The following is a 25,229-nucleotide window of genomic DNA, read 5'->3' as shown; positions in this document are numbered from 1 at the left end:
TATTTTTCTTAAACTTTGTAACCGGAGACCCTTATAGGGGTCAAGTTTTCGTGATCGTTGTATCAACTATTATATTAATATAAGTGGCACACTATTATTACTACATTGAGTATTACGTTCAATCCTTAAAATGTTATGGAGAAACCATATGCTTGTTTCATATATTCGGTCTTACGAATAACTTTCATTCTTCTATCTTTGAGACTCATACTATCATCTGTTGTTGAACTATAACAATTTAGTTCATGAGACACATTCATTTTCTATGCTATGGAATTCTTATCTTTATCTTTTTCAACCTATAGTTGAAGGATGCCTCCGCGTAGAAACCCGAGACAAAACAACGGTGGGGAAGCACCTATACCACCACCGCCTCCACCTCCTCAATTTGATGCTGCCATGTTCGAAGCAGCAGTCACAACAGCTGTGGCGGCTGCCATGTCACAAATCAATACCCTTGTTACTACTGGTTCGGGAATTGGCACACTTCCTTCCAACCATGGCGAGTCATGGGCAACCCCGAGAGTGCACCTATAAAGACTTTACAAATGCCAAACCCCGGATGTTTAATGGAACTGGTGGTGTGATGGTTTTGAAACAGTGGATCGAAAGGACAAAAGCAGTCTTTGAAGTCTGCTCCTGTCCCGAGCACAGCAAAGTCAAGTTTGCCACTTTCACGCTTACTGAAAGAGCTTTAACTTGGTGGAATGGCCACATTAAGGCACTTACTCTGATAGTGGCGAATGCAATAAGCTGGGAGAGCTTAAAAATCATGTTGATGAGAGAATACTGTCCACGAGTTGAGATTCAAAAACTCGAGCACGAACTCTGAACTCTTGGAATGATTGGTACCTTTATAGCAACTTATACCAACAGATTCTGCGATATGGCAATCCTTTGCCTAGATATGATTGCTCCTGAGAGCAAGAAAATAGAGAGATACATTTGGGGACTGTCGCCCCAAATTCAGTCAAGTGTGTTAGCTTCAAAACCTAACACTTTTGAAAGTGCCAAGGAGCTGGCACAATCTCTTATTGATCACGGAAGTCATCAGAACTCGACAATTTCTACACCAGAACCACAAAAGGGAAACAACAACAATAACAGGAAGAGAGGATGGAATAAAGGGAAGGGTGGGTCTTCCCAAGAATCCTCAAAGAAACAACAACTAGTTACAGTAAATGCTGCTACTGTACCTACTACCGTTCCTACAAATCCATACCCAACAAAGCCTTCTGTAGGTAACTTTCCAAAGTGGACCAAATGCAATTACCACCACAATGGACCTTGTCGGGAAATGTAGTGCTCCAAATGCAACAGAAAGGGATACAATGTCGGTTTCTGCAGAGCCCCCGTAAAGCCGATCACTCAAGTTCCCAACGCTGGTGTAGGCCAAGCTTGCTACGGTTGTGGCGAGGTGGGCCACTACAAGAGAAACTGCCCGAAGGCAGCAAATACCGGCGGGGTGGGACGAGTTTTGGCTATAGGCCACAAAGAAGCCGTAGCTGATCCTACAGTAGTTGCTGGTACGTTTCTTCTCGATAATTCATATGCATGCATACTGTTCGATAGTGGAGTAGAGAGAAGCTTCGTGAGTCAAAACTTTATTCACTTACTTGAACATAAACCTAGCATGTTAGAAAAATCATTCACTATAGAAAAGGCAAACGGAAAAAAGGAAAACACTAACTGCATATACATGGGTTGTACATTAACTTTAGACGGTCATTCTTTCCCAATCAACCTCATGCCGGTCAAAATTAAAAGTTTCGACGTCATAGTCGGCATGGATTGGTTAAGTCTTCTTCGCGTTGACATCATGTGCTTTGAGAAAGCAGTTCGTCTTAATCTCCCTAACGACGAAACATTAATGATTTACGGCGACAAATCAAGTACAAACCTTCGCATCATTTCGTGCATCCAAGCTTGAAAGTGTTTTCGGAAGGATTGTCATGCATTTCTTGCACACATCGTCGATACGAGTCAGGAAGTAAAGGACATTAAGAGCATTCCAGAAGTACGCGACTTTCCTGATATCTTTCCAGAAGAAGTACCGGGATTACCACCACAACGTCAAGTCGAGTTTAGAATCGACTTAGTTCCAGGGGCTACCCTAGTAGCAAAATCGCCTTACCGTCTGGCATCAGCAGAGATGCAAGAACTGTCCAGTCAGCTTAACGAACTCCATAAAAAAGGATTCACTAGACCATGTTTCTCACCATGGGGAGCACCGGTCTTGTTTGTAAAGAAGAAAGACGGATCGTTCCGTATGTGCATTGACTACAGAGAACTGAACAAACTTACTGTAAAAAATCGTTATCCTCTGCCCCGCATTGACGACCTATTTGATCAACTTCAAGGAGCGAGCTACTTCTTGAAGATAGATCTACGATCCGGATATCACCAATTACGAGTACTAAAGGAGGATATTCCCAAGACAGCCTTCCGAACCCGTTATGGATACTACGGATTTGTAGTAATGTTGTTCGGATTAACCAACGCACCAGCGGTATTCATGGACCTAATGAATAGGGTGTGCCGTCCTTACTTGGATCAGTTCGTCATCGTCTTCATCGATGATATACTTATCTACTCCCGAAGTAAGGAAGAGCATAGTCAACACCTACGAAAAGTCTTAGAAACATTACGATACGAGAAGCTCTATGCGAAGTTCTCTAAATGCGAATTTTGGATTCGAAAAGTCGAATTTTTGGGCCACGTTGTTTGCGAGAAGGGGATATACGTGGAGCCCTCCAAAATTAAGGCCATTGAAAACTGGTCGGCACCAAAGACACCTACGAAGATTCGTCAATTTCTAGGTCTCGCTGGCTATTATCGCAGGTTCATAAAGAACTTCTCTAGCATTGCAAAACCTCTTACTACATTGACCCAGAAAGGCGTGGCCTTTGATTGGGAAGCAAAACAAGAGAAGGTGTTCCAAACACTAAAACAGGCTTTGCGTACTGCACTGATACTATCCCTCCCCAAAGGGATATAAGATTTCGTAGTGTATTGCGATGCATCAAACCAAGGACTTGGTTGTGTTCTTATGCAAAGAGGGAAGGTTATTGCTTATGCCTCCCGTCAGATTAAGATACACGAAGTAAACTATACAACACACGATCTTGAGTTAGGAGCAGTGGTATTTGCTCTGAAGATCTGGAGACAGTACATGTACGGAACAAAGAGTACTATCTTCACCGACCACAAGAGCCTTCAACACATTTTTTATTAGAAGGAGCTCAACATGCGACAACGACGATGGGTCGAGCTACTCAATGACTACGAATGTGAAATTCGTTATCATCTGGGCAAGGCTAATGTGGTAGCTGACGCCCTCAGTCGAAAAGAATACACTGGTCGGAGAGTCAAATCTCTGACTATGACTATCCATTCCCACTTATCCACACAAATTAAGGAGGCTCAACTGGAAGCTTTGCAACCTGAAAATGTGGCGGGTGAATCCCTGAGAGGAATGGAAAATAATCTAGAAATCAAGGGTAGCGGAGCATATTATCTCATGGACCGTATCTGGACACCGAAACATGGTGGTTTCAGAGACGTAGTCATGGCCGAAGCACACAACATGAGATATTCCGTTCACCCAGGTTCAGATAAAATGTATCTGGATCTTAAGAAACTGTACTGGTGGCCTAACATGAAAGCAGAAATTGCTACCTTCGTAAGTAAATGCCTTACTTGCGCTAAGGTTTAGGTCGAGTATCAGAAACCTTCAGGATTACTACAACAACCGGAGATACCGGAATGGAAATGGGAACAGATTACTATGGACTTCATAACCAAGTTTCCCCAGACGACGGGTGGACTCGATAGCATAGGGGTCATCGTCGACAGGCTGACCAAATCCGCGCATTTCCTACCAATCAAGAAGACTGACAAGATGGAAAGGCTTACAAGAACTTACATAAGGGAAATAGTGCGACTGCATGGTGTTCCGATATCCATTATCTCCGATAGAGATAATAGATTCACTTCAAGGTTCTGGAAGTCACTACAAAGTTCCCTGGGGACTAGGCTAGACATGAGTACAACCTACCATCCACAAACAGACGGGAAAAGTGAGAGAACAATACAAACTTTGGAAGATATGCTGAGAGCCTGTGTGATTGACTTTGGAAAGGCATGGGATATCCATTTACCCCTTGTCGAATTTTCATACAACAATAGTTATCATACGAGCATAAAGGCTGCTCCATTTGAAGCCCTCTATAGTCGTAAGTGCAGGTCCCCTCTGTGTTGGGCTGAAGTTGGAGACACACAGTTAGCTAAAGGACGAGTTCCTGAAAGCACTCTCACCGGTCCAGAAATCATACGGGAAACGACAGAGAAGATTGTTCAGATTCGTGAACGATTGAAGGCCTCTAGAGACCGCCAGAAAAGCTACACTGACCAAAGGAGGAAACCTTTGGAATTCCAGGTAGGAGACCGCGTTCTATTGAAGGTCTCACCGTGGAAGGGCTTAATACGCTTTCGAAAGTGTGGAAAGCTAAGTCCAAGATACGTAGGGCCTTTCGATATTCTCGCCAGAATCGGACGTGTAGCTTACAAGCTTAACCTACCACGTGAACTTAGTAACATACATCCAACCTTCCATGTCTCGAACTTGAAAAAGTGTGTGTCCGATGAGACTCTTGTTATTCCACTTGACGAGATCGAGATCAACGAGAGCCTCAACTTTGTGGAAGAACCGATAGAAATCATGGACCGAGAGGTCAAACAAACGAAACAAAGTCGCATACCCATCATGAAGGTTCACTGGAACGCCAAGCGAGGACCTGAATTCACATGGGAACGCGAAGATCAAATGAAACAAAAGTACCCTCATCTTTTTCTCTGATTCACAAGTACCTTTCTTACTTTAAATTTCGGGACGAAATTCCCTCTAACGGGGGGATGATGTGACAACCCGATATTTCAACTTTATGTAATGACCTAAAAAGTCAAGTATTGTAACCACTTTTGATATAATGAAATTTACTTCGAAAATAAAATGTCCAAAAATCTCAAATTAATTACCTACTAAGTAGATGACATTAAACCGTGATTGTACGTAAAAAGAACGCCCAAATCTGACTTCGTATAAAGAAGTTATGATTTTTCCAAGTTCAGCTTAGCGACAGACAGCTAAAAACTCGAAATGAAGATCGAGCGACTTTTGGCCTGAATGACCTAAATGAGAATCGAAGGTCTCGACAATGGTATTACAACGGTAAAAAGTCTGGCAAAAACAGACGTCAGATAATGAAGCTATGAATTTCTAACGAAATTTTCTTACCGCGACCTTTTAAAAATAAATAATAAAAATAATTTCAAAATTTGCCGACGGAATCTAAACGAAAGTTGTAGAGCGTAGTCTCACCTACGCGTGGATATAAAGAACGTCAAAAACGGAGTTCGTATGAAGAAGATATGTATTTTTGAAGTTTATTAAATAATTAGAATATAAATTTTAATATTTAATCTTGGTATTATCCGAAGGAGGAGTCACCAGGTCGATCCGAGTTACGCCCAGCGTACTCGAGGCCTAGGCCTCGGATCGTCCATGTCGCCCTTATGCGAGGCTATGCCCTGTCCCATCCGAAGTTTCGAAGTAGTCAAGGATGCGGTCACGCATGACGCACGCGTACGCCCAACATACTCGCGTACGCCCAGCGTACCAAGGTGATTCCCACCCCCTATAAAAGGGATGAGAGGGTTCCGAAGAAAAGGGCCAATTCCTCTCATCTTTCTTGCGTTTTTGCCTCGTTTTCCGTGCATGTACTATCCCGAAGCCCCGGTTTCCTTGCTCAAGTCCCGAAGGTCGTTTGTGCTCCCGAGATTCCCAAGAAAATCCGCTTTCTCGAGTCGAAATTCTGCTCGGTTTTCATCTCGCCTTTTCCGATCTTTCAAGTGAGTTCATACCCTTATAATCCACACTTTTAAATGTTTTATAAATGCTTTTATATGCTTTTAAGGGGGGGGGGGGAATACAAGTAAAACATACGATTATTATCGTGTGTTATATAAAGTTTCATTATACACTTTTTATCAACGAAATCATATGTGATTTATAACTATTATAGGGGAACTTTCGTATGCAAAATATATCACGATAACATCATATCTTTGGAAATGAAAAGTGTTGTTATATATGTATAAACCAAACACTCTGTTTTTACTGTATGCATATGTGACCATCTTAGGCACTACAAAAATTATACTTTCCACAACAAGTGAGCATTTCACTAGGGTTTACTATACAAACGAGACACACTTTTAGAAAACTATAATAGGTATAGTTTTACGAGAACATCACGAACTTTTACATACTAGAAACACTATTTCAAGAAGTTTACTTTCACATACAAGAACAAACGAACATTTTCACACATAAATCTGATTTTATACTAAGTTTTGTGAGACATTAACTTCACCTACGTTCGAGTACACATTTCAAGTCCTGTATTATATACCAGAATCCCTTGGAGGGGGAGCATGGTGTTTGTGTATAGATCTATACGGGCTTGACAACCCCGCGCCCTGACTGTTAGCTACAGTACACCATTTAAGGTGACAAACGTCAGAACATTCCAACACCTGAAGAACGTTGTGTATACGCATTTATACTCTATAACATGATTATAAAACTCACATGGAGTATTAAAAACACATTGATTTATGGGGTTTTGCAGACGTATTGGAGATTTTATACGTACATACATTTTCTAGAAACAAACATTGGTCTTGATAGAAGGCTACATTTATGCTAGTAGAAAATATGGGATTTTCTAGGAACAAACAAACAAAAACGAAACATTTCATTTCATACAACCGTTGTCATTTAATACTTATAAAACTCACCAGCTTAAATGCTGATCTACTCTTTCAAAACTACTTGTATGTCCCATGGATTCAGTAATTACAGGTAACAAACATCTTTTGAAGAAGGGACGCTGCGGCGCCAGTTTAAGTTCATATTTTGGCATCATATTGTAATTGGTTTTGAACATGTACCTTTTAACAATGTAAACTTTCAATTATATATATGATGGTTGTATTGCTTTCTTTACTATGTATTCATTTGTTACGTTACCACATGAAGTCATCCGCCCCCGAACGTTTCCGCCGTTCCGGTTTGGGGGTGTGATAGGTTTGGTGCTATGATCGATTTCAAGGTTCTGCGAGTGATAGTTCAAATCCCAAGTGGGGGAGAACTGGTCATCTATGAAAAGGGTACCTGGGTTGGATCAGGGTTTTGTTTGGTGGCCGGGGTTCGACAGTATATTCAACATGGGTGTATGGATTATCATGCCTATGTGGTTGATATTCAGGTGGGGAGCAGGTTTCAGTTTCAGATGTGTTAGTTTTCAGAGAGCTTGTTGATGTGTTTCCGGAGGATTTACCCGTTGTGCCTCCTGAGAGGTAGGTTGAGTTCAAGATTGACTACGTGCCAGGTGCGACTCTGATTGCCAAGGCGATCTTCCGCTTGGCACCACCCGAGATGCATGAGTTATCTTCTTAGCTTTAGGAGCTATTAGGCAAACAGTTCATCAGACTGAGTAGTTCTATGTGGGGAGCACCAATATTATTTGTCAAGAAGAAGGATGCTTCACACCGGATGTGCATTGAATACCGGGAGTTGAACAAGCTGAAGGTGAAGAACCGTTATCCCTTTCCACAGATTGACGATCTCTTTGATCAGTTGTAGGGTGCATCTTGGTTCTCCAAGATCGACTTGAGGTCGGGGTATCATCAGATTAGGGGAGATAGGAGGACGTGGAGAAGACCATGTTTCAGACTCATTATGGGTATTTCGAGTTCGTGGGGATGCCATTCGGGCTCAATAATGCGGCTACGGTGTTTATGGATTTGATGAATCAGGTATGCAAGATGATGATCGATTGATCACTCATTGTGTTCATTGATGATATCTTGGTGTATTCCAAGACCATAGAGCAGTACTCGGTGCACCTTCGAGAGCCTTTGGGAGTATTGAGGCGGGAACGACTGTATGCCAAGTTCTCGAAGTGGAATTTTGGTTATGAGAGGTCCAGTTCCGAGGACATCTCGTTAACCAAGACAAGATTTTTATCGATCCGACCAAGATCGAGGCCGTGATGTAGTGGGAGGTTCTGAAATCTCCCTCAGAGATCAGGAGTTTCTTGGGTTTGGCAGGATATTATCAGAGATTTATCCAGGATTTCTCCAAGATTGTTGTACCCCTCACTCATCTGATGAGGAAGGGAGTGGATTTCTAGTGGGGCCCTAAGCAGCAGTCGACATTTGAGACACTGCGACAGAGGTTATGCGATGCCCCAGTATTGACCCTTCCAGAGGGTGTCGAGGATTTTGTTGTATTTTGTGATGCATCCATCACTGGTTTGGGGCCAGTCCTTATGAATAGGGGACAAGTGGTTGCTTATGCTTCTTGGCAACTAAATCCGCATGATGCACGATATCCTAGTCATGACCTAGAGTTGGGAGCATTGGTATTTTCCCTTAAGATTTGGAGACATTATCTATATGGGGTACATTGTATTGTTTACACTGATCACAAGATTTTGCGATATGTTATGGACCAGTCGAACCTGAAATGAGGCAACACAGGTGGATGGATGCGGTCAAGGATTATGATTGCGAGATTTTTTACTATCCAGGTAAAGTGAATGTGGTAGAGGATGCATTGAGCTGCAAGTCAGTTGGATCTTCAGCTGGAGAGATGTGTATGAGGATATCCATTGGTTCCCCACTTTTGGATTTATCACAGGAGCACTGGCAGAAGGAGTCAAGAAGGAGAACTAGAAATAAGAGAGGATCAGGGGAGAGATTGGCATCTTTGTCACCGATAGTCGGGGGTTGTTGACCTGGTGTGGTCGGGTTTGGGTTCCAGTTTCTGGTAGGGCCAGAAAGATAGTGTTGGAAAGGCTCATAAGTCTCGCTTTTCTATACACCTGGGAGCCACCAAGATGTATCGGGATTTGAGACTAAGTTATTAGAGGCCGTGTATGAAGAGAGAGATAACCTGGTATATTGAGAGGAGCTTGACATATAGGATGGTCAAGGCCGACCATCAGAGGCCACATGGCAAGGTGTAGCCTTTGGAGGTTCCCATGTGGAAGTGGGAACATATCACCATGGATTTTATCACCAAGTTACCGAAGACTGCCAAAGGGATTTGATGCTATTGTTGGATTAGATGTCTAAGCCCATAACTATTATTAGTATGTACTTGACCCAAGAGTAGCATGGTCCATTTGGGTTGCATATCATCAAGACAATTTGTTAGGATGGACTTTAGAGAGAAGGTGTTATATATAATTTGTTAATATATTATAAGTTATAATATATTAATATGAAAGCATATGAGTTAATTAGTATTGATCAAGAATTAATTTGGAATTAGTTTAGTGATCAATAGAGACTAATTAAATCTATGGGGACTAATTATGTTAATTAGTTATATTTATGTGTGTTGAGCTTATGATCCATGTTGGACTAACATTATGTATGGATACATAAAGAGTTGGGCCACATGAACCATGGATCATAAGACCCATGGGTATGGATTTGGGTTATATCCATGACCCTAGAAATCCTATATATAAATACATACTTCATTGCTCAAAATCGCTACTAGTTCATTCTTGGAGTTCATGGTGGTTTTTGGATGCATGAAGATTCTCTCTCAAGTTCATATTTTTTCCATGGTGTATTGTGATTCCACTTGAGGCTTCCACACTATTGGGGCTAAGCTCTTAAGGCTAGATACATCAAGACATCAAGCTCCACCATAAGGATTGTTATCCTAACTAGATTCTTGATAATTGTATGCTAGTTATAGGTAATACCTTGGAAAGTTCATATTTGCATGTATAATAGAGAAAACATAGATCCAAGGTATTTAGGGTTGCATGAACACCTTAGGAGTGTTAGAATGCTCAAAAACCAACAGTGGTATACAGTGGTATCAGAGCCTAGGCTTGTTTTCAATTGTACTTGATGCAAACTGATTTTTCGAAGCCAAGAATCTGCCAGGACCTGAAACTTGATGAGTTCTGGAGGAAAACTCAACGAGTTCATGTATTAGAGAATGAACTCGATGAGTTCCATGAAGAACTCGACGAGTTTGTCACCCATAATACATATCTTCGTGCTTTTTGGCTGGAATTGGACTAGGAACATTACCATAAGCTGTTTTTGAGCCTATAAACCTGTTTTTGATGTGGTAATGATCATTCTAATCCAATTCAAAATATAATTATCAAAAGTTTCATGTTTTGTATTATTTTAATGGTTAGGCTAATTACATGAAAATTGTTTGATTTAAATTGTCTTGTTCATATGAGTTTAATCAAGATTATGAATATTGCTAGATATGTTTGTGATAGTTGTTTTTGATCCAAATTGATCTAAAATTTATTCATAAAATGTGTTTTTATAACTTGTCCTCAATTTACATGAAAAGTCTCATTAATGAATTTTAGTAAAACCATAGGTTATGAACTTGAAAAGTCTTTTCTCCATAAATTGTTTTATGACCTCCATAACTTGTCCTCAAGTTATGGATTTCCAAAAGTCTCTTCACTAAAAGTATTTTTTTTTTTTTTTTTTTTTTTTTTTTTTTTTTTAACTTTAATTAAACTCATAAGTTATGAAAATCCAAGAGTTTTGAAAAGTTTCAAAACTTTCCATCAATTTTTGGAATTTGTAAAGTCACCCCCATGTACACTTTAATTCCAAGCCCTAGAATTTTAAAAGTTAAAATTCAAACTTTATGGACTTCATTAAATTAATTAAAATGTTTAATTAAAAGAGTTAATAATTTCATAAAGGCATGGTTTAAGTTTAATTAAATTAAGAGTATAGTTTAATTAATAGTTGAAACCACCAAGTATTTTAAATGTTTAAAATACACCGTAATACTATTATAATATTAAAAGTTAATACTTATATATATGTATAAGTACAAAGTCAGTCTTACCGTTAGTAGGCCTAATTCACGAAGCCTGTTTATAAGGGGGGGGGGTATAAGGTTACTGCCTATAAAATGGCAGTTTAATGGGTGTCCAATCTCACCCACCGCTTCCTTGACTGGTGGAGGGTCGTTAGCCGAACGGGTAGGAAAGGACTATAATTCTCCCTTCATTAAAAGTATAATGATAAATACTAAGTAAATAAACACTTATAAATTCCCAATCATAGTTACTTAGGAAAATGTGAAATGGTGCTAACCCATGAAATTACACTTTGGACCTTTGTTAAGTCGTTAGTGAAGTGTGTGTGGTTAACCAGCACACTAACATGGCACTAACAATGTGTGGCAAAGGGTGACTTAAGTTTTATCATAGAACGATGGAGCGTGTGTGGTTAACCGAAACATCGATTAGGTGATAAAATTAAGGGTACCAAGTCAATTTGCATGGTTATTCACACCTTGTTTGTGATCCTCGGCATCCCAGTCACAAACTTGAGAGGGCACAATCGAGATTTAAACATGCCATTGAAAGTTCAATGAATCTCAAAAGATCTAGGAGTTTCAAATCCAGTTAAAACTTAATAATTTATTTTGTTTTTCATGGTGGAAATTGGTAAATCGTCATTTACCTACCTTCAAATATTCTATAGCTTGGATTACAGCATCCCTCTTCCAAGTTATAAAATAGTTTGTTGGGTCCTAGCCTTAATATTTCATATTGGGTGTTATATTAAGGACTTTAAATCAACTAAACTTGAATTTCTCCCATTATAGATGTCTCGCTAAGACATCTGTGGTCTTCCCAAATCCTTAGGAACAAGCTTTCCTAATGAAGATGATATCCCAAATGGAAATCAAGGTGAAGGATCAATCCCTTTGTTGTGAATTAATGGGAATTGAAGTCATGCTTCACTTCCTCCACCTCCTCCTTCTATTCTCCCTATCCCACAAGTTCAAATACTAAAAAAAAATCTATGTCACTCAATCCCTATTGGCAAGCCAGGAGAGTCGGGTGTTGAAGTCTCGAGGTAGCTGACTGTTGACTTGGTTCTTCAGTCACTCCCTGATGACAGATCACGACATGAACCTTAGTGATCTTACCTATTTGCTTGATAATTCTAAATCAACAATGATTTGGGGCATTGATAACGTAAATTAGATTGGAAGATCTACTTCCAGAACCTAGTTGGACATTGACAATGGTGACATTGGAAGTCTAGAAAAGCTTTCTCTTCCCAATGGAAAGGGATCGTCCATGGTCAAGTCACTTGACCTAATGGTAAAGAGAATGGATAAGTCTGGACAATCAAGTGTACCATTTCCAAAGATTCCATTGCTAAAAGAAGGGATATTGGTTGGGAAGCTGCTAATTTTACCTGAAAGTTCATAAGGATGGTTAAAGTCAAAAGTTTGACTTTTCTTCGGGTGAAGTCTATTATCTAACTCTATTAAGTTGCTTTTTGGAGATTCTTAAGACATAATGTAATCCAATTACATTTTGTTGTCAAAGGATGCTTAAAGTAAAGTATGCTGATTCTGATTGCAAAAATGGATTTCAATCGCATGGTTCGATGATCAGAATTTTGAACTGCTGCTTAAGCGTTATGATATATTGCTTAAGAATAGATAACAACATAGTTTTCATATGTATTTGCATTGTAAGGATAAGATTTTTTCCGCAAGTGTTTTAAAATAAAAGAAAAAAAGTTTTGATTTTATTTATTTTAAATATCCTTACAATGGCATTTGTGAAAAATTGTTATTTATATGTTTCCATTGATAAGCAATAGTAGAAGATGGATTTGATTCTTTCATTTATGGTAGTGTCATAATTTATCAAATAAGGAAAAATTCTCATCACCCAAGTTTCAGTTGGATAGAAACTTGGAATCGTGCAAGTTGTATTGTAGGATAAATGAGAATTTTCATTCTTGGGAAATTATAACTAAGTCTTTATTCACATGTATATGTGAGTCAAGTAAAGGACAAGGGGACCAGGTACACTTGGTTGTGTGCTGGTGAAGTCGACTACAAGGAATGATAAGATTATTCATCATGATTTACTAAAGTTTAGTAAATATGGTTATGCTTACAAGTTTAAGTATAATTATGGATCATTGGAAGAGTTACAATGATAGGCAGAACGAATGAGAAGAATCAAATTTGGCAGAAGGATAAAAGTTTCTCAAATATGAAAAGATGGGAGAGTACTTGAGTATCTTGTTTTATGATTATCTTAGTGATTTTAAAACCGTATCACAATTGATCCTCTAAAGACACCTTAGTGCATTTGTTTGGATAAGAAGAGGAATCATGAATTGTTGACATGGTTAAATCAAAAGATAAATCATACTTCGTTCCAAAACAAGTCTTAGAATCATACTCTAAGATTCTAACTTGAATGACATAATTGTAAGAACGGTTTATAACACTTATCAAATGTAGAGTAACATGTTTCTTACTATTGTACATTTGAGGTTGGTAAGTTGTGATGTTTTGGATAAAAAAAACCAACTAAGACCGATTGTGAGAAGTGTTTATCTTGATAAGAATCCTCACTAACTCTTGAATAATTTGTTTTGTCATGGAATGGTTCTTGACAAGAGAATATTATATTTCAAGAGGTCAGTGGGAGTCTTAAAAGATCTTAAGATAGTTTCAAGAACTAATCAAGAATATTGTTAATCACTAGCTCACGACTTAAGGTTTGTAACCTATCGTGTTGACATATTCTTATTTATGTGTCTATTCCAGTTGAAAGTTGACTATGCTTGTGAGGTATATGAGTTCTCAATTGTTTGCATAACAACCTGGAAGGAATGGTAGGCCCTGTGCTGCCAGGTGGCAAGAAATTAAGATTAAACAAGTTCAGTCCATATGAGTTTGGATTTATCACTAACCTTGTCTTTAAGGTTATGAAAAATTCACATGGATAAGAACACATACACCATAAAATCTAAGTGTCATAAGGTTTCTCTCCGATTCATGAAAATTATGGTGAGGAAACGCTTTCGCTAAGTAGATTTTAGGAAGATAGCAAGTCTAATATTTGCATTCTCAAAGTCGTTAGTGGAGCGCGTGTGGTTAACCAACACACTAACATAGACTTGTGAGAAATGGCAAAGGTCTAAACAATTGAGACTATGATTATGACACCCCTTTTCATAGTTCTAAACTTGTTTAGACACACATGTGAGCTATCTAAGGAAAGGTGTATGATTTTGATAAAGTCTTATCAAAGCATCTCGTATCAGAAATCTAAATTTGGTAAGAAAGTCAGTAAAGTATTGATTTCAAGAAGTCCAACTGATTTCTAGATACATGTCAGAGCTAGTGGGAGCATAAGTGCTATGCTAATAATCATCATGTTAGTGGGAGCATGATTATTATGTTAAGTGTTGCAAGTTAGCAATGTTAATTAAAGAAAACAAAAGTTTCAATTCGGGTTTGAAAAGTTGTTTTGCTATAATTAAGGGAGAGGATTTTATACTTCATTCCAATTCTACAAGCTTAGATTGAGATTGTAATCAGCTTTAGTCAAAGATATATATATATAAATGTTATGTTGGAATGGTTCGACATAAGGAAATTCTATATATGTGGCGTTCTCAAAATTCGATTATGATTACGACTTCCCTCTTCATAGTTTGAATTGTGAGAACATGGCAAATAAAATTTTATAGCATGAACCGTGTCCCATATGCTTCGGGTATAGGATCGATTACATCCATTTAAAATTTTCCAAATGCTTAGGGCGTTAAGAGGGAAAAAGGAATAGAACCGGATATGACTAAAATAATTAAGCAATTGTCGAGGACAATCTGAGGTTTACCAAAGATTGGTTGCTCGTGGACAATTGGAAGTATAGTGTTAAACTTTGGAAAGGACCATATTGACATATTCTGAAAAGAGGCAACTCTTGTTTAGAAGTGATAGTCACAATGGTAATATGGAATTGTTTCCATAGGTGGAAGTTATTCTCTGAATCTATGTAAGATTAGAAAACTTAATGCAAAGAAGCATGTTCAAAGGAATGTTCTTTGAATATGAGACTTCGCTTCCATGGAATTGATCTCCATTGGAATACTTTGTAAATGTCTGTTGCCAAGTCTTTGTGACTTTTGTGCATAGTCATTTCAAAGGGTTCATGGCATATAAGTTTAGAATCTAACAGATTATAGTAAATGGCAAGAGTTTGGCATTCTTACGTTTACTATAAGGATTTGGGATTGTGAAATTGAATCATTGGAGTTATGTTCAATTGATCTATTTTACAAAGTAAAGATCATAGACAAACATAGTATGCATACATGGTGTATGGCATGACTATTGTTTGGACAAACATAGTGGGCATGCTTGGAGCATGGCATGACTATTGTTTTCAATTCAAGTATAAAGTTGTTAAATCGAAACATAAATAATGAGTAATCCATATGGTGCTTAGATAAAAGGTGTTTTTATTTACACTCAAAGTGTTGGGGCCATTAAGATTAGAAATATTCTTGTGTTTCACTTTGCATGTTTTGACTTCCAGAATAACTGGGTCATTCTTCCCGAATGTCTGAGTTATTCAAACCATCCATAGTCAGTCATATATTGGAAGTAGGTATGAATCAAGTTTGTCATGAATTTGGCTTGTATGATTTGTCTAAGGTGCATTAGACATAGCAATGGTTGCTGCAACATTCATGAGTGCTCCTGGAATAAGATTCGAGTATTGGATTAAACCCATGCTCATTTGAATCACTTCATGGATTTTATCACGAGTGAGTCATGAGATGATAATATCTTATATTCTTCAAACCGATAGATATGAGTTGTTACTATGAGTTGGTTATACATTGATTGCACAAAAACGCATTCGATAACTCGATGTTATAAAACGTGCCTTTGTGTATGATTCAACAAGTAGTAGAACAAGCCATATAAGTCGAAGTTTATCCATTCCTTTTACCTTTGGGATAAAAGCGATATCTGTGGGCCCCTCGATGATTTAATGATGACACATGTGAGTGCTTGGCCAAGCCAGGAGTGATTTGATTTGTTCAATCAGTCAGTCGTTATAAATCGGAAATTGGGAAACAACAAAATGACAGAGAGAATGATTATAATCCATGTCTCAGTCCATATGATATCTAGAATGGAGGAATATATGATCACTTATCTAATGGATGTGTCCTTTGATTTGTTCAGAGTTCGACAGTGGCTTTAAGAGCTACGATTGCTAGTCGAGTTATGAAGTCATGCTTGCAATAATAGTTTTAGACTTATACAAGTGGGAGACTGTTGGATTAGATGTCTAAGCCCATAACTATTATTGGTATGTACTTAACCCGAGAGTAGCATGGTCTATTTGGGTTGCATATCATCAGGACAATTTGTTCGGATGGACTTTAGAGAGAAGGTGTTATATAGGATTTTATTAATATATTATAAGTTATAATATATTTATATGAAATCATATGAGTTAATTCGTATTGATCAAGAATTAATTTGGAATTACTTTAGTGATCAATAGAGACTAATTAAATCTATGGGGACTAATTATGTTAATTAGTTATATTTATGTGTGTTGGGCTTATGATCCATGTTGGACTAACTTTATGTATGGATACATAAAGAGTTGGGGTACATGAACCATGGATCATAAGACCCATGGGTATGGATTTGGGTTATATTCATAACCCTAGAAACCCTACATATAAATAAATACTTCATTGCTCAAAATTGCTACTAGTTCATTCTTGGAGTTCATGGTGGTTTTTGGATGCATGAAGATTCTCTCTCAAGTTCATATTTTGTCCATGGTGTGTTGTGATTTCACTTAAGGCTTCCACACTATTGGCGCTAAGCTCTTAAGGCTAGATACATCAAGAAATCAAGCTCCACCATAAGGTATGTTATCTTAACTAGATTCTTGATAACTATATGCTAGTTATAGGTAATACTTGGAAAGTTCATATTTGCATGTATAATAGAGAAAACATAGATCCAAAGTATTTAGGGTTGCATGAACACCTTAGGAGTGTTAGAATGCTCAAAACCCAACAACTATATGGGTCATCATGGATCGATTGACCAAGAGTGCCCACTTTTTGGCTATTCGGAAGAGCTCTTCAGCCAAAAAGTTGGTTGATGTGTATGTTCAGAAAATTGTTGCTCTTCATGGTGTTTTAGTCCCCATTGTATCAGACCGCAATGTTCAGTTCGCTTCCAGATTCTGGAAGAAGTACCACGAGGAACTAGGAATGAGGCTACATTTCAACACTGCTTATCATTGACAGACTGTTTAACATCCCAAAAATACGGTCCCAAAAATTTCGTTTAAAATCATCAAGAAAACCATAGTTAACAATTCATCACATAAAAACCATAAATCATGTATCTCAAAATAACATAAACATCTATCAATATATCAGAGTATAAACATCCCATGCTAAACAAATGATGTTTGCACTGCAGTCATTCCGAGCTTTTCCGCTTGCTACCGAAAGTACCTAAAACCAAAACTGAAAACTGTAAGCACGAAGCTTAGTGAGTCTCCCCAAACTACCACCTACCACACACATAATCACATAATAACATAACATCGGCCTTGCCCGCTACATCTGGCCCCGCCCGACATCAGACCGAAGTCCGGCATCGGGCCACGCCCGACATTAGACCGAGATACGGCATCAGGCCCCGCCCGACATTGCACTAAAATCTGGTATACATATAAACATATCAACAAATACATATAACATAATCACATCACATAAACATATAAACATTCCTCAGGCCTCGCCAGACATCGGACTGAAATCCAGAAGCATATAACATAAACATATAACTATTCCTCGGGATTACCCCAACATTGGATTGAAGTCTGGAACATATATGACAAGCACATGCAAGAATCACTAAGACTTCAAGCATATAAATATTCCTCAGGCTTTCCCCGGCATCGAAACAAAGTCCGAAAACATATAAACCTACATCGGGCCTTGCCCGGCATCGAACCTTAGCCCGACATATACTAACATACATAAATGAGCCAAAATTGGTGCCTTTGACCCATTCCTATAGGAGGAAAACTCACCTCGCAAAGCTGACTGCGAAAATCTCGCGGTAAGGAATCTCTAATGGCTGCTCCAACGAATCCCCGACTATCATTATCACAATAACACTTAGTCAAAATCCAAAAATCCTTCGTAGGGTAAAATGACCATTTTACCCCTGGTCAAAATCAACATTCTGGTCAAAGTAAACATTTTGGGTTGACTCAACTCGCCGAGTTCCATGAATCAGAAACCCTGAAATTGCGATCCAACTCATTGAGTTCCTCACGAACTCGTCGAGTTTCTCCTATTGTCAAAATTAAGAATTTCCAACTCCACTCATCGAGTCCGTCTTGAACTCATCGAGTTTTTCCTTCTACGGGGCCGGGCATTTCGACCCAACTCGTCAAGTTCCTTTATGACTCGTCGAGTTCTCCAGTCTGTTAAGCTATCTTAATAGATTAAGCCCCTATCTTTCAGATCTAATCTCCATACTTCATATACATACTGAAAATGTTCTTTTAAGGGTAAAGTTTCCAACTTTACCTGTTAATACCCTTCCTTATTGGGTTTAGCTCAAACCCTAAATCTTTAAGACCTTTGTCTTGACCAAAAGCCATTAATACTCCAAGCTAAGGCATATAAACTGAAATGAAGGCCCTAGACACTACATGAACATGTAAAGTCTTTGAATTTTTCTCCATGCATGGACTTTTGGAGCTTAAAAGGCCAAAATAACATCCTAAAGCTTGTATGGGGCTTCAATGGCCATAAAATTTGCACCTTTATGCCATGAAAGCCCTTCAAGGCCCTAGATCTGGAAGCATACTCACTTAGGATGTCCATATCCCAAGGATCAAGATATTTGGACAAAAAACTCAATAAAAGTGAAGATGAAGGGATCTAAGTAATCATATAGCAATTTTGAGACTTGCTTACCAGAGAATGCTACAAATGGAGTGAAGTTTCTGGATCTAGTCACTTCGTCTTGGGTCCTCAAGCTTCTTCTTCTTCTTCCACAGGCTTCAAATGCACAACTTTTCTCTCAAAATGAATCACAAGCTCACAAAAGGCATTAGGGTTTCGAGATTTAGAGTTTGGGACTTGGAGGCTGTAAATGATGCCAGCCATTGGTGGTTAAGGTGTTTAGATAGGGTGCAAAACCATGAAAATTAGGATTTCACTCTGCCAGTCCTGCTCGTCGAGTTGGCGCTCTCAACTCATCGAGTAGACTTTAAATCTCGTGTCCAATTCCATTACTAATCGATGAGTTTGGGGCCTCCAACTCGTTGAGTTTCTATATCAAGTGAATAAATCTTTAATTAAATACATACTAGGAATTAGGCGTTACAGACTGACGGCCAGAGTGATTAGACCATCCAGAAACTTGAGGATATGTTGCGGGCTTGTGCTATAGATTCAGTGGGAGTTGGGATTCCTACTTACCCCTCGCAGAGTTTTCCTACAACAACAACTACGACTCCAGCATTGGTGCCCCACCTTTTGAGCTCTTTTATGGTCGGCGATGTCGTACCCCCGTGTGTTGGGGAGAGGTTGGTTACAAAGTCATGGGGGAGAGGGCGTGATACATTTCAGGAGGAAGGAAAAATTAGGACCCTAGTATATTGGACTGTTCCATGTGATCGTTAGGGTAGGAAAAGTATCCTACCGGTTAAATTTTCCGAATAATATCAGCCATATTTTGAGTACTTTCCATGTTTTGCAGCTGCAGAAGTACGTGTTGGACGATGAGGACATGGTCCTTTTGGATGATATTCAAGTCGATGAGCGTCTAAATTATTTGAGAGGCTGGTAGCAATAGTGGAAAGGGAGATGAAGATTCTGCGCAACAAGGAGATACCATTAGTAAAAGTTCATTGACAACATCAGAAAGGCTCCAAGTGGACCTGGGAGCCAGAGGCAGAGACACGAGAGCATTACCCATAGTTATTCTCTATAGTCGACTTCGAGGACAAAGTCTAGTTCAAGTGGGGGAGATCTATAACATCGCAATGTTGAGGAAAGTTTTCAATTTTAACACTATGTATGAAAAAATATTGCATTTTAGTCCTTGAGTATAGGAAAGAGTGAATATGGCCCATTGAGGAAGTTTGGGGATTTTTGGCTAAGGTAAGTATATTGGTCATACGTTGTGTACGCAGAGCATACTAGGGCAGACCCTAGTACGCTGGGTGTACACCATGTACGCAGGGCGTACGTGGAGAAAGTTCAAATCATAATTTTTAGGGTTTGGTCCATATATAAGCATCATTATAGCCTCATTATCATTCACACATCCGCCCGCATATGAGAATTCGATCCACTACCATAGTGTTTTGAGCTCATGTGTGTGTTGTTTTGGTGTTCTTGAAGAAGGAGAAGTTGGTGCAAGGACCTTGAAGCTTGAAAGCCACTTAGATCTGGGATTCCCCACTTGCTAGCAAACTTCTGGAGGTAAAAAGTTCATAACTTGATCACTATATCTTGTATATCTAGCCATTTCTTCTTTTAGGGCACTTTTGGTCCCAAATATAGTGATTCTTGAGCATGTCATGCTATTGACCAAATACGTCATCCTTTCAAATCTCATGAGGGGTCTTAAGTCATAAAAATGTAGTCTTGATGGTTAGTTTTTGTCATAACCCGAAAACTTTTATTCTTAAAAATCAACCGTGGTCAAACTTATTTCTTTCGTCTATCTTAAATTAGATGGATTATTGGAAGGGAAAAAGCCTTAGGAACCGAGAGCCTTCTCATTGACCACCAAAGCTTCGCATCCTTGAAAGGAGCCAATAATCTCAGACCGTGAACCACCGAGCCATGAACCTGTGAAGTCGTGAAGACCTTCAGTCCGTGAACCCTCGGTTCATGGCTGTGAACTCCTCAGCTATAATCATCTTCCTATATATAAGTGTTTGATCATTTTTATCTTCATTTGTCACCTGTTGGCTGTGATTCTCTCAAATCTCTCTCAAGTATCATCCACACGAACTTCATCTTTCACTCTTTTTCATCCCTTTTTGTTACCATCTTCTTGAAATACATCAAAGAGCCTTCAAACACTCACCAAAACACCAAGATCTTCAAGTGTTCTTCATCATTTGGGCCGTGAACCTTCAAGTGGGCCGTGAACCATTCATCTTGGGCCGTAAACATTCATGTGTTCTTGGGCCGTTAACACCCCATTGAGTCGTGAACACCTCAAGCCCAGCCATGAACTCTATTGCAGCCTTCTAACTTGTTTCTAGCATTCTTTTGGTGAGTTATTATTGGTTGTTTCCCAATCGCCTTTGTAGTTAGATTCACTAATTTCATGCATATATGTATCATTATATGTTATTTAGGACTCGTTTGTGCCTCGGGACTTCATTCGTGGAACTTATCATCCTTATTCGAATCTTCAATTGAATCACCCACATAAGCTGAGTTCATACCCCCATATCTTTTCCCAAGTTTTTTAAATGTTTTTTAGGGGGGGGGGAGGGGAATACAAGGATAACACAAGAAATGTTGTGTTATAAAATTTAAATTGCTTATTATGTCTTTGTACCAATAAACTATATTTAGAACATGAAAATTTGATTAGATCATAGTAATGAGCTTATAAACTTTAATAAGTTTAGCTTAAGGAAAAAAAGGATCTTTTTATAAACTTATCTATTAATTATAAAAAGAGTTTTCCACATTATTACTTGTAAAGTCCTTAATCTAGCTTGTGAGACACGTCTTTGGTACTTACCTAAGTACATCGGAAGTCTACTCTTATGACCAGAGTCTCCTGGAGGGAGAGCGTGAATTTGTGTATAGATCTATATGGGATTCACAATCCCGTACCTCGCTGTTAGCTACATCCGGATCGACAGGTCTGCGGGTGACAAATATCGTATTCATTTCGACGTCTATGATACATCGTGGTTAACCTGTCCTATTAGTATGGTCGTAAAACTCACAATAGATAACAACGATATATTTACGTAGTGATATACTTTTCATGAACGAATCTCAAAGGATACTAACTATGTGATTTCCCAATGTATACTTTAGGGTTAGATAAAACTGAAGTTCGATAGACAGTGGAATGTGTGCTTTCCGCCTTACTTCCCGTTCCTTGTTTGGTTGTAGGCTTATGGCAGATTCACCCATTCAACTGTCTATTCGATCTCGGTTATATACAACTCGTATGTATTAGGTAATCATAGGAGGGTAGTATCGTTGTATCAGGTATCCAAAACAACCAAGTCTTTATTCAGTTTAACATATGAACAAAACTAGACATCATTATAGTAAGTATATGGAGTATATTTGTGCTTTTCAAACTTAGAACAACATAGACATCCATTCAGTTTTATAGAAAATATAGGATTTTCTATAGTAAACATCATTCTTTTAAGGTAAACGGTTTTCGATGGATCTTTCTAAAAACAATAACATTTATTACCAAAATCAATGTTCACAATTGAGTTAGTGGAACTAGAAACTTATCTGTAAAAGGGTTTAATACGCATTATTAAACTAGTATAATATAAAGGACCTTAAATGGTAAATTCTATAATATCGGAGGTTATACATCAGGGTTATATATAATCAATATCCGATAGGCAGTGGAATGTGTGACTTCCGCCTCACTTCCTGTTCCTTGTTTGGTTGTGGGCTTAGGGCAGATTGACACAGTTAACTGTCTGTTCGATATTAGATTATATATAGCTTGTATAAACTCAGTGATTATAGGAGGAACTATTATGGTTACCATTTTTAGTAAAGGAAATATATGATTTCCGTAAGGAACGTTTTTTTCAAATATAAAAGAGCTATTACAGTTAACTCCGTAAGTACCAAATGACTACGCCAGGGTTGTATACAGTGAAGATCTAACAAACAATAGGATGTGTGACTTCCGCCTCATTTCCTGTTCCTTGTTTGGTTGTGGGATTAGGGAAGATTCACATAATCGATTGTCTGTTTACTCTAAATTGTATATGACTTGTATCCATTTAGTACTCATAGAAGGAATTGTAGAGTCATTTTTTACTTATCATTCATCACATCAGAAAATATTGGATTTTCTGGAGGAACATGCGAACTTTTCTAAAAGGACTTAGAGTATACTTTTTGTAACAAAAATTATTATGAACTCACCAACTTAAATGTTGATCTACTCTTTCAAAATAACTTGTATTCTCAGGAAACTAGTAGACAAGTACACGCTTATGGATTCAGAAGATGGAGCATAGTAACTTCATGTCTTTGTCTTGTTATTTACTTTTGGAGTCAATCTTTTGTGAATCAGATACTTTGTAAACACTTTAGTATTAATGCAATGGTTTTTTGTTACTTTGATTATTATGATGCATGTGTTGCGATATTGAGCATGATGTCCTCCGCCCCCGAATGTTTCCACTGTTCCAGTTTGGGGGTGTGACAGATTTCCTCCATGCCTGCTATGGAAGGTCTTAAGGCATTAAGAAGTTGGGATTTTATGTATTAAACACTTCATGGACATGAAAAGTTATAAAGTTGGAAACTTTATAACTCTTAGTGGTATTTTGTCCATGGATCTGAAAGTTGGACATGAAAGCTTAATGCATTAAGCTCTTGTTGAGGAATTGGGAAGTCTGAGCGTATGCCTTATGTAACTTGGAGTACGCAGCACGTACATGGTCAACCACCCCGACTACAGTCAAAGCTCGAGTACGCCGCGTGTACGATCGCTGAGTTGACTCGATTGGGTTGACTCAGCTGAGTTGACTCAGTTGACTTGTTGATTTTGACCAAGTTTGGCCAAGGGTATTTTGGGGAAAATATTATTTGTGGGAAATGTTTGGATATTTAGGATTTGGATTGAGCTGGTTGTCGGAGCTGGGAGTTATTCAGACTACATTCAAACTGTGAGGTGAGTTTTCCTCATTGTACTTACGAGTCGAAGGCACCAAGGCCAGCCCAGTGGATTGATATTTTGGTTTACCGTATGTTACTATGTTGTAGTGATCTGTTAGATCTGTATCCTGGTATATAGGATGTTGCTATGCTGTAGCGATCATTTACATTTGTATCCTAGTATATAGAATATTGTTATGCTGTAGTGAGTTGTTAGATCTGTATGACCACCTGTATATGATAGCTATTGATCGTTATGGTATGTGTTGATATGTGATGGTGTACTAGGTTGAGGCGGTCCTACTTTGTGCTAAAGGCAAAAATACCCAGGGCGGTCCAGATAGACTGAAGGTCTACAAGGCAGACCAGTTAAGCCGAAGGCCCAGAGAGCAGTCCAGATAGGTTGTAGGCCCGGTCAGGCGGTCTAGTCATACTGAAGGCTTTGTATCAATGTTGTTGTTTGTTATGTTTATGCGGTGGTACTTTGGGGGAAACTCACTAATTGTTGGCTTATAGTTTTAGTTTGGTTGGAGGACCATGGCAAGGCAAAGGCGTGACCGTACACATCCTTGGTTTCATGTTTTTGATCTTGGGAGACTTTGTTTTTAGATGATGTGTTGGAAACAATGGTTATGTAAACACTTGTTTTTATTAAATGGATTATTTTGAAAAGTTTAAATTTGTTATGATTTTTGAGATGTTACACAACAACTATCACTTGACAAGTCATTAAAATAAGGTCACCTCACCTGCCACCTGTCTGGATATTTGACACATCGCCAACGACTTGTTTGACTCAAAGACCTTTAGAAGCTAAAGAACATATTCACTATCGCTTTTGTGTTGGGTTTGTAAGTCAAACTTCATATCCAAACCCCGTCTTATATGTTGGTTCTTCACTGGTGCTTGAATTTTCATCTGTTGGTTTGAATTTGAGTTATTGAGGTCAAAATCGGAGCTTTGAGACTAAAAAGAAATTGACATATTGAACCAAAAATCGACATACTTAACTAAAAAGAAATTGACACATGTCAAAACTACCCAAAGTGTATCATAGTGAAATAATATCAGAGTATAAATCCCAAAATCACATAATATGGAAAACATGAACAGATGCGGTGCGATCATGTAACACTCGTGTTTCTAGCCTAGACATTAATATTAAGGTGATAGTCTAGGTTAACCTTTGTAACTCATTTTGAAGAAATGAAAAGGAATTATTTGAATATTATGTGAATTATGTGTTTTATGCTTAATTATTAGGGTTTAATTAATTAAGAATAAAAATAGGCATCAAAATTAAAGTGTGAGATAATCCCAATATCTTTACATAAAGTTGT

This window comes from Lactuca sativa, chromosome 6, assembly GCF_002870075.4.
Source record: "Lactuca sativa cultivar Salinas chromosome 6, Lsat_Salinas_v11, whole genome shotgun sequence".
Classification (NCBI taxonomy): domain Eukaryota; kingdom Viridiplantae; phylum Streptophyta; class Magnoliopsida; order Asterales; family Asteraceae; genus Lactuca; species Lactuca sativa.
This window is presented reverse-complemented; position numbering follows the sequence as displayed.